Here is a 7,738-nt window from a genome sequence, read left to right as displayed (position 1 = left end):
ATCGGGTTGAATGAATTGAGCCTCGTAACAGTCCCGTGTTACTAACGCGCGCGCATGCGTGCGTTTGTGCAGTAATTCATTTGTGCCATTTTCACAGCTTTTTGTTGCTCAGGGAAAGATTAATAAGTGCAGGCGTCGCATACTTGGTTCACAGTGCCCAACACGTTGACATTATGCTGCCTCGGCAAAAAAAATACAGCGCATTTCTATAGGGTATGCTCCACAGAATTACGAGAAGGCGTACCTTGAAACATGGTTAACAAAGATGCATTAAGCACAAATAATTCAAAACGCGTATTCCATTTTTTCTTGTTCTTGGTTGTGGCTGTGAATTTCACCCTTTCAATCATGAAGCTTGTACCCCTTGAACTAACTGGGAAATATATAAAGCCATACTGATTAGTATTAATCGACAAATATTGTGTGCTCCCAAGCATGCAAGATACTGCTGTGTTTACCCTAGGATAAAACGCACACAACAAATTAGCTACACTAATGACCAGTGACTTGAACGTAGGGCCAGGAAATGAGGCGCTTAAAAGGCACCATAATGAATATTAAATAACAAAGCATGTGCTTAAAAAACAGCACACATGCGGGCAATGCACACGTGGGTTATGAAATTTTGCGCATGGCATGTTTCAGTTCCCTTGATCTTACTCTTGAACTGTGTTTTTGGAGGACAGTATTTAGTTGACGCAACCAGTGGTTTACCAGAAATATTTTTCGATGTTGGGGGGGAAGAGGGGGGGGGGAGGGGAAGGAGAGAGAGGTTATAAGCCGCAGGTCGAGGAAAACCCAAAGGAAAAAAAAGGCCAAAAGGAAAAGGAGAGGATGGAACAATCAGACAGTTTCAGAGTAACGACCCCTCCCTGGCTACTCCATGAGCGCAACAAAATAGCTTTCTCAGCAAGCTCAAGTGAGCGTGCAGTATAATTTATAGTGATCTTGAAATAAGACACTTGTCAAAATTGCATAAGCGGTTGGAAAGGGTATGTAAAAAGAGAACTATGCCCCCTCCAGAGTAAATAGATGCCTATCGACCAACTCTCGCGCTTATCAACTCAGTGCCTATCAACTCTCGCGCGACCGGCGCGAACTTGTTTACCTTTCTTTTTAAATAGTGCACATAGATCCCCCCCCCCCCCCCCCTCTCCCTTACCATTTCTTGCTATCACACTTTAGTGTACATCTCTTAAGGTCATTGATTTTGAACCATTGCCAGTTTTCCTTTCTTTTTTATAAGTTAGGTTAGCAAACCGCCGGGTAATGGGTCATGTATACTGGCACACCTGTAACGTCTTGGGCTTTTTTTTTTTTTTTCCATACGGCTCCGCGAGTTTGTCCCCACCCCAATTCAGTGATATTCGCAACTTTCACCTCCTATAGGGGGCGGCACTGGGTATTCAATATGGCTGTCGTTGAGGGGATACCGGGGGCCCGATCCTCGATATTCGCCTTCCCCTGGCGGCGCCATATTGTCTTTCTGATTGGCTCAGAAAAGAGTCACGTGCTTCAAACTTGTGGCGCGAAACCATCAGTTGAGGCAAGCACTTTTAGCGGTTACGTCAAAATGACGTAGCCGTGAAAATTGATTTCAACCGGAGCTATCCTTGTTGCCTGGATGACAAATACGAATGATTTTGGAGTGGAAGCAAAGTTACTGATGGTGGTTTGGAGAACACTTACGCTCGATTAACCAATGTGATGAAAATAATGGCATACTGGGAAGGAGCGGATGCTCAAATTTGATTGGCTGGAGCTATGTCACGTGAAACACGTGATACGCAAGCATATTTAGAAAACGTCAAATTGACGCGTCATGACGTAACTGACGTGCCGCCATTACCGAAAATGCTGACGTTTGGCCGCCATAATTTCGCCGAGTGGCGAGGTGCCCGAATTATGCTAATGAGACTATGGCGACAGGCAAGCTGATTTATGCAGCCGTTAGCCTACCGTAGTTTCTTAGCTTGTTATTAAAAGTAAAAGGGTAACTTTATATACACCTTGTATGGCTTTTTAAACGGAATAGAAAGGCAAATTATGAGCGCGTATGAAATAAAGGACGTTTGAGACAATCTCTAATGGGGCAGAAGCGTGCGGCCGCGTGACGGCGCTAACTGCTTTCTTATTTCAAACCCTTTCTTCCATGGTAAGAAATTATTGGTCTGCGCGGTTATAATAACCCAGCAATGGCGGCGGCCATGGAGGGAGGTACGCTTACGAGTGGTCTTCGTGCAGTTCGTCGTCTGCAAGTAGTGATCGAGGATTTGCTGCAGCACAGCAATGCTGTCAAATTGCCTTGAAAGATAGCTCGTCAGTACAGTCAGATCTGAGGAGTGTAGTGTGGCGGCTTTGCAAACTCCGAGGCGAGAATTGCTCTGCGCTCGGGTGTTTCGGGTGGAATCGGCAGTGGTGAACGCCTCTGATGTAGGATGGCACGAAATGTATTCGTTCGGCCGAGCAACGAGCTCCTGGAATGTGTCGGGCTTCTCGATGGGTGTCGGCCAGCAAGGCAACGCAGTCAATCTGCTGGAAATGCTGCAGCACGTCGAGCATCATAGAGGTAAGCGCAATAGGAAAACCTGCAAAGGTGACTGTTCATACAGCGTCATTCGCATTCAAGTTGTGCGCAGGCGGGAAATGACTGAAGATTAAAGGAATACTTACAGGACGCATGCGGCGAAAAAAAAAAAAAAAAAAAACTGAGTGTGCTCGTAGTTGTCAAGATTTCTTGGCTAATGGTTTCGAAGACCGAGAAAGGAAAGTAATGTGAAATCGCCTGATATAAGTCGTTCCTTTAGTTGCAAAATAGAAAAAAGTTAACCTTCGCACTACAATTTCCGCCACCAACCCGTCTTTACCTGTTACGGAAATGGTTCACTTAGGTATTGCACTGACCATTTCTTGCATTCATAGATTACACTTTACCGCAGCTTAGCTTGCAGCATTGATGATTTTGAATGTTTCTGTGCCATGCGTGTTTGATATTTTATTCGCATATAATTTAGGCACTAAACATTTGCAGGTGATCGTGTGGACCTTGTGCAGCCATTGCAGCACTTCCGATCCGAGTCATCATGTGGGCGAGAAGTCCTGGGGCCATATTCAACATCATTAACCTCTCTGCTAGGCTTGTATAATCTGGGAGGCCACGCCTTGTCCCTGGACGGCCACATCAGATGTGAAGTGCTATGCAGATGGACAGCTCTTTTTGAAGATCGTTACAGCTTGTAGTGTGTGCAGATCACATGACATTGACGCCACCTGCAAATGGTAATCGCAGCAGGAACATCAACAAGTACAAGGAAGAGGACGTGCAACATTTATATTAACTCGGACAGGAACAACTTGATCACCTGCACTTGAGATTTTCACTCGCTGTCATGATTTTGATATATGCCACAAGTGATCAATGTCACTTTGAATCACTTTGGGACGTTAAACCCCACAAACCAAACCAAACCTTTCTTTGGTGCTATAATTTTTTGTCTACCATCTGTAGACATACTGAGTGTATTCTACAAGTGCTGTGGCCCTCGCTGAGAGCTGTCATTCTTTGTTGTATACTTTGCTTTTTTGTGTTCTGCTTAAACTCAGTGTGCATTTTATTAAGTGCTTCATGTCAATGAAATGCAGGAAGGTACAAAAACGTTCTCCTTCTACCTCCAGAAGTGCCATTCTGAGTAGGACGTGCGTGCACATATAGTTCACAATTCACTTTGGTGTTTGTGGCAAGCAAGCAGTCTGCGACATACTACTTCAGTGAGAATATTTGACATACGTGTACCCTGGTGGATGTGTCTGCAGTCGTTTACCATAGCAGAGTCCATTTCGTTACACCTATCTTGTGTGCTACTAGGGTGAAACGTGAGGTGCCCACTGTGTTTTTCCACGAACTGTAGAGTGAAGCGAGCTGTGCTTCTTTGTATTTGGTTGCCTTTATGCTTGTTTTCTATTGCTTCCTTCATATGCTGAACGTAGATGAACAGCAATCAACTAGTTTTCCCAAGGCTAATCTGTGCATCTATTTGGTGGTCATTGTCTTTCATTGTTGTATGCACGAAAAATGAGGGCCCCGCCAACTTGTCAACCCATTTTGGCAATTTTAGATTCCACTTTTGCAAAATTTGCCATTTTCACTTTGCACTGCAATTACCGATGCTTTTTAGTCATGTTAATCAAGATCCCAGATAACCTGTTTAACCTCTGCATCATTTGTGTGGCTCGGCTATCAATGAACATTTTTGTATTCATTTTTTTTTACAAAGGCAACTATTGACTTCTCTGTTTTGTAACTAGGTGATATTGGTGATATTGATGTGCATGTGCACCCACTGGCAAAAGTTCTTGAAGGTGGCTTCGCAGGGGAAAGAATGCATTCATTTGTGTACGAGATAAATTTCTTGACATTTCATGTTCACTATATAACCCATAGTCACAATAATGATGCACAAGCGCAGGAATGAAATAAAATCTTTTTGATAAGATTGTCGTTCATAAATTTTTGACTGCAGCTCTACAAAATGCTTTGCTCCTTTTGTACATTGCTACATATCTTGTTCCATAAAATATCTCTCTCCATGATAGCGTTGTGTGTAGACCTTCCATACCCCTATTATGAGGCTGCTATCTGGGCCAGTTGCTTCTTGACACATTCTTGCTGCTGCCACGTTGACATGCCCTCCGGCACTCACATATGTTAAAGGAGGGTTGGTAAAGCTCACATATTCATGCTCTAAGCCACTGAAGCATGGCTTCATCACTCGAGATGTTTATCGAATGATTGCAGCTGTGTATAACTGCTTCATTATTTTTTTTTCTGTTAGTTGCTTTTGTAGCCTTATCTTCATTGTTCTTTGTGAGCTTTAAATTGAGAATTTTAAGGAAGGGGCAGACATTTTATGCCAATCACTTTCATCTCATTTATGTGGAAGCACTTTCAAGGACACTTTTGTTTCATCATCACTTTTCAACATTTTGTACCATTGTGCTAGTACTGAGTTGTATAACTTTTTGCTCTCATAAGTGACAGCTGCACTAGTTTCACTTACACCTATCCTACTGTCACATTTGTTTTCTACGTTATCTAGTATCCCTATGCTTTCCTATTATATCAGCTTCAGCAATCCTCTCTGCATTTAACCCTCAGAATGTGTTCCATATTTTGCACGTCTGCTATGTGTACAGCCTAAATTGAACACCACAATATATTCTTAAGATTGCATTCAAAAGATAACTTCCTGAAGATACAATCCTATTGAACACAGTAGACGTCATACTATCCATAAGTGAGCCATTCTTTTTCATGATGTATTGAAGAATTTGTGAACAAAGCGATTTCATTTTATCTTGACCACATTCTTCTGTTGTTTCTGTGGTACAGCCTCTGCCACAGCTACATCTATAACTTGGCTGTTGGCACCGTGGTCAAATGTCTTGCGAGCCAGCAGAGCCTAATGTAGCGTAGATGTTCAGCTATTGGCTTCTTGCTTTTTTTTTTGATGCAGCAACGTTAAAGCCTCTTTTCTGCACAAAATGTGACGTTGTGAGGGGAAAATCTTGGGCACATTTCAGACAGGTGACATGGCCGAGTACTCAATGTGATGTCTCTGGCTTCACCTTTGAGATGAATGTGTGAGGTGATAAACCTTGCAGGATCTTTGGGTAATAAGACAGGCAACCCTTAGGCCATGGAACCACATCCATACAGCTTGGTTAGAGTGGGCTTTATAGGTATCTAGACAAGTGCTCTTCCACATAATTGGATAACTTACAGGTATACGCTACTGATATGTATCATAGAATAAATACTAGGTGTTAGCAGTAGCAAAGTCGATTCACACGAATGAGAGTCTGCAGACAGGAGCCATAAAAGCTGTTGTGTCATAGCGGTAAATGCTGAGCTTGCGTGTCCCCACAATTGTTTTTAGAGCATGAAGTTTTCAAGTGCTGTGCTGGTTTGCCTGATAGCCGTCACATTGAATGACTTGCTGAAATAATGCTTAAGGCTTGTCTTCCTGAAACAAACATTTCTGCTTTTTGGTAGACTGCATAAAGGGAACATTCTAGCTGTGGCAGGCATTTATGCACAGATAAAATCATTCTTACACACACTATAACTACCTTTGCCCTGTCCATAAGAGAATCAGGGAATACTTGCTCTGTCCCAGGTGCCGACTACCATTTAAATGACGTTGAGTTCCATAATCTTTGATACTGGTAATACTGCGGAACGCATAGCATCCCTTGACTGTAGTTGCAGCCTAGTGGTTTGAGCATTTGGGGACCAATCCTCAGTGGTGTTGGGTACTCTTTGGTAAAACAGTGGGTGCTTGCTTTGCTGGTGCTGGGGTTATCTTGGGCCAAACACTTGGAGAATGGGTTTTTGACCCTATCTTGTGTTCCCTTGCTTTGTATAACTAATTTCTCTTCTTTGGTCTCCAAGGCCGTGCCACCTTTCAGATATGGCGATGAGCTGTACAAGTACAATACTGTAATTACTTGAATGTGTGACAGCCTTTCATTTTAGGCTGTGTATTGTAGAGTGTGCAGTGCTGTAAATAAATTTTGTATTGTTTTGTATATTGTAATTTTCAGTTTTCTTATAAGCAAGGCTTCATGTCAGGTGCGTGTAAAAAAAAATGCCAAAAAGTACCGAAAGCAAATGATACACCAATTGTTAGTCAACGACGAGCTGTTTAAAGCTACAGGGAATGTGTTACGTGAGTAGCAGGTCTCTTGAAGTGTGCATGTTTTGCCAAAATAAAGGACAGAAGCTATACTGCAACCTGTTGGAAAAACCATGCATACAAGACACACTAGCTGCAAATCATACGCTCATTTAAACAAGCCATCACATTTAGTTTTCCAATGATATGCAATCAGAATATCGAAAAAGTAAATTCCATGCTTTATTCCCATATTTATGCCCGTATTCAGGTGAGGTTCATTTGAGCATGTTTTTGAGTCAGAGTGTAGAGAGTGGATGTTAGACAGTTGCGCGTTGGACATTATGCATTGCTGGAAGAGCACACAGGGGATGGCAAAGCCAATACAAATCATACAGTATTATCACCTGGCATTAATGAACCTTGGCCAAAAAATCCAGAACACCACCCGATTGCGTTGCTGTGTCTCCTAAAAATAATGTACTGCAGGCCACATCAGCCTTGCAATTCATGCCTCTTTTTGTCTAATATTGTCCCCGTGCATGCTTCTGTTTTTCTTTTTTGTTGCTGTTACTTTTTACTTACGGTGTCCTTTAAGTCACGCTTGTTTTCCCCTTTGGCTCCCTTGCTTCACTCAGAGACAGGTTCGGGCTTTGTGTAGCATGTGCACTGGTTAATGTGTGCATGAATGCTACATTCAATGACAATTGCTTCAAGAAAATGGTTTTCATACTGCATCTAGCTCATTGTAATTAGGCATCATATCATATTCACTATTCATGTCTGTTCCTTCACTTCCTGAGCGTCAAATAGTATATGTGAAGGCATTTCTCTAGCCGACCTCTTCACCCTTTTCTCTCCTCTGAAGAATCTTGCTGCACTGAAAGAAAGTGCCAGATGCTATTGCAAGTGCAAAACTGGTAAACAGTAGCAAAGGAACAGGCTGTACGGCTGTACCTGACAAATTTTGTTTCACTTGTGACATTGTGGTGTGATGCGTACCTGCATCAGACGAACAGTGTTGCTACTTTTATAAAATGTTTTTATGCAACATGCTCAGAAAC

At 42.5% G+C, this 7,738-nt stretch overlaps 1 long non-coding RNA gene across 1 annotated transcript; it reads left to right on the top strand.

Annotated features, from left to right (window-relative positions):
* Positions 1 to 2,006: 2,006 nt before the first annotated feature.
* Positions 2,007 to 5,506, top strand: LOC146195502 (uncharacterized). The gene is made up of 2 exons (XR_014706024.1): positions 2,007 to 2,569; positions 3,032 to 5,506. It is a non-coding gene; the product is annotated as an uncharacterized LOC146195502 (long non-coding RNA).
* Positions 5,507 to 7,738: the final 2,232 nt, after the last annotated feature.

Source organism: Amblyomma maculatum, chromosome 3 (genome assembly GCF_055883805.1).
Source record: "Amblyomma maculatum isolate TAMU_Amacu chromosome 3, ASM5588380v1, whole genome shotgun sequence".
Lineage (NCBI taxonomy): Eukaryota > Metazoa > Arthropoda > Arachnida > Ixodida > Ixodidae > Amblyomma > Amblyomma maculatum.
This window is presented reverse-complemented; position numbering and strand designations above follow the sequence as displayed.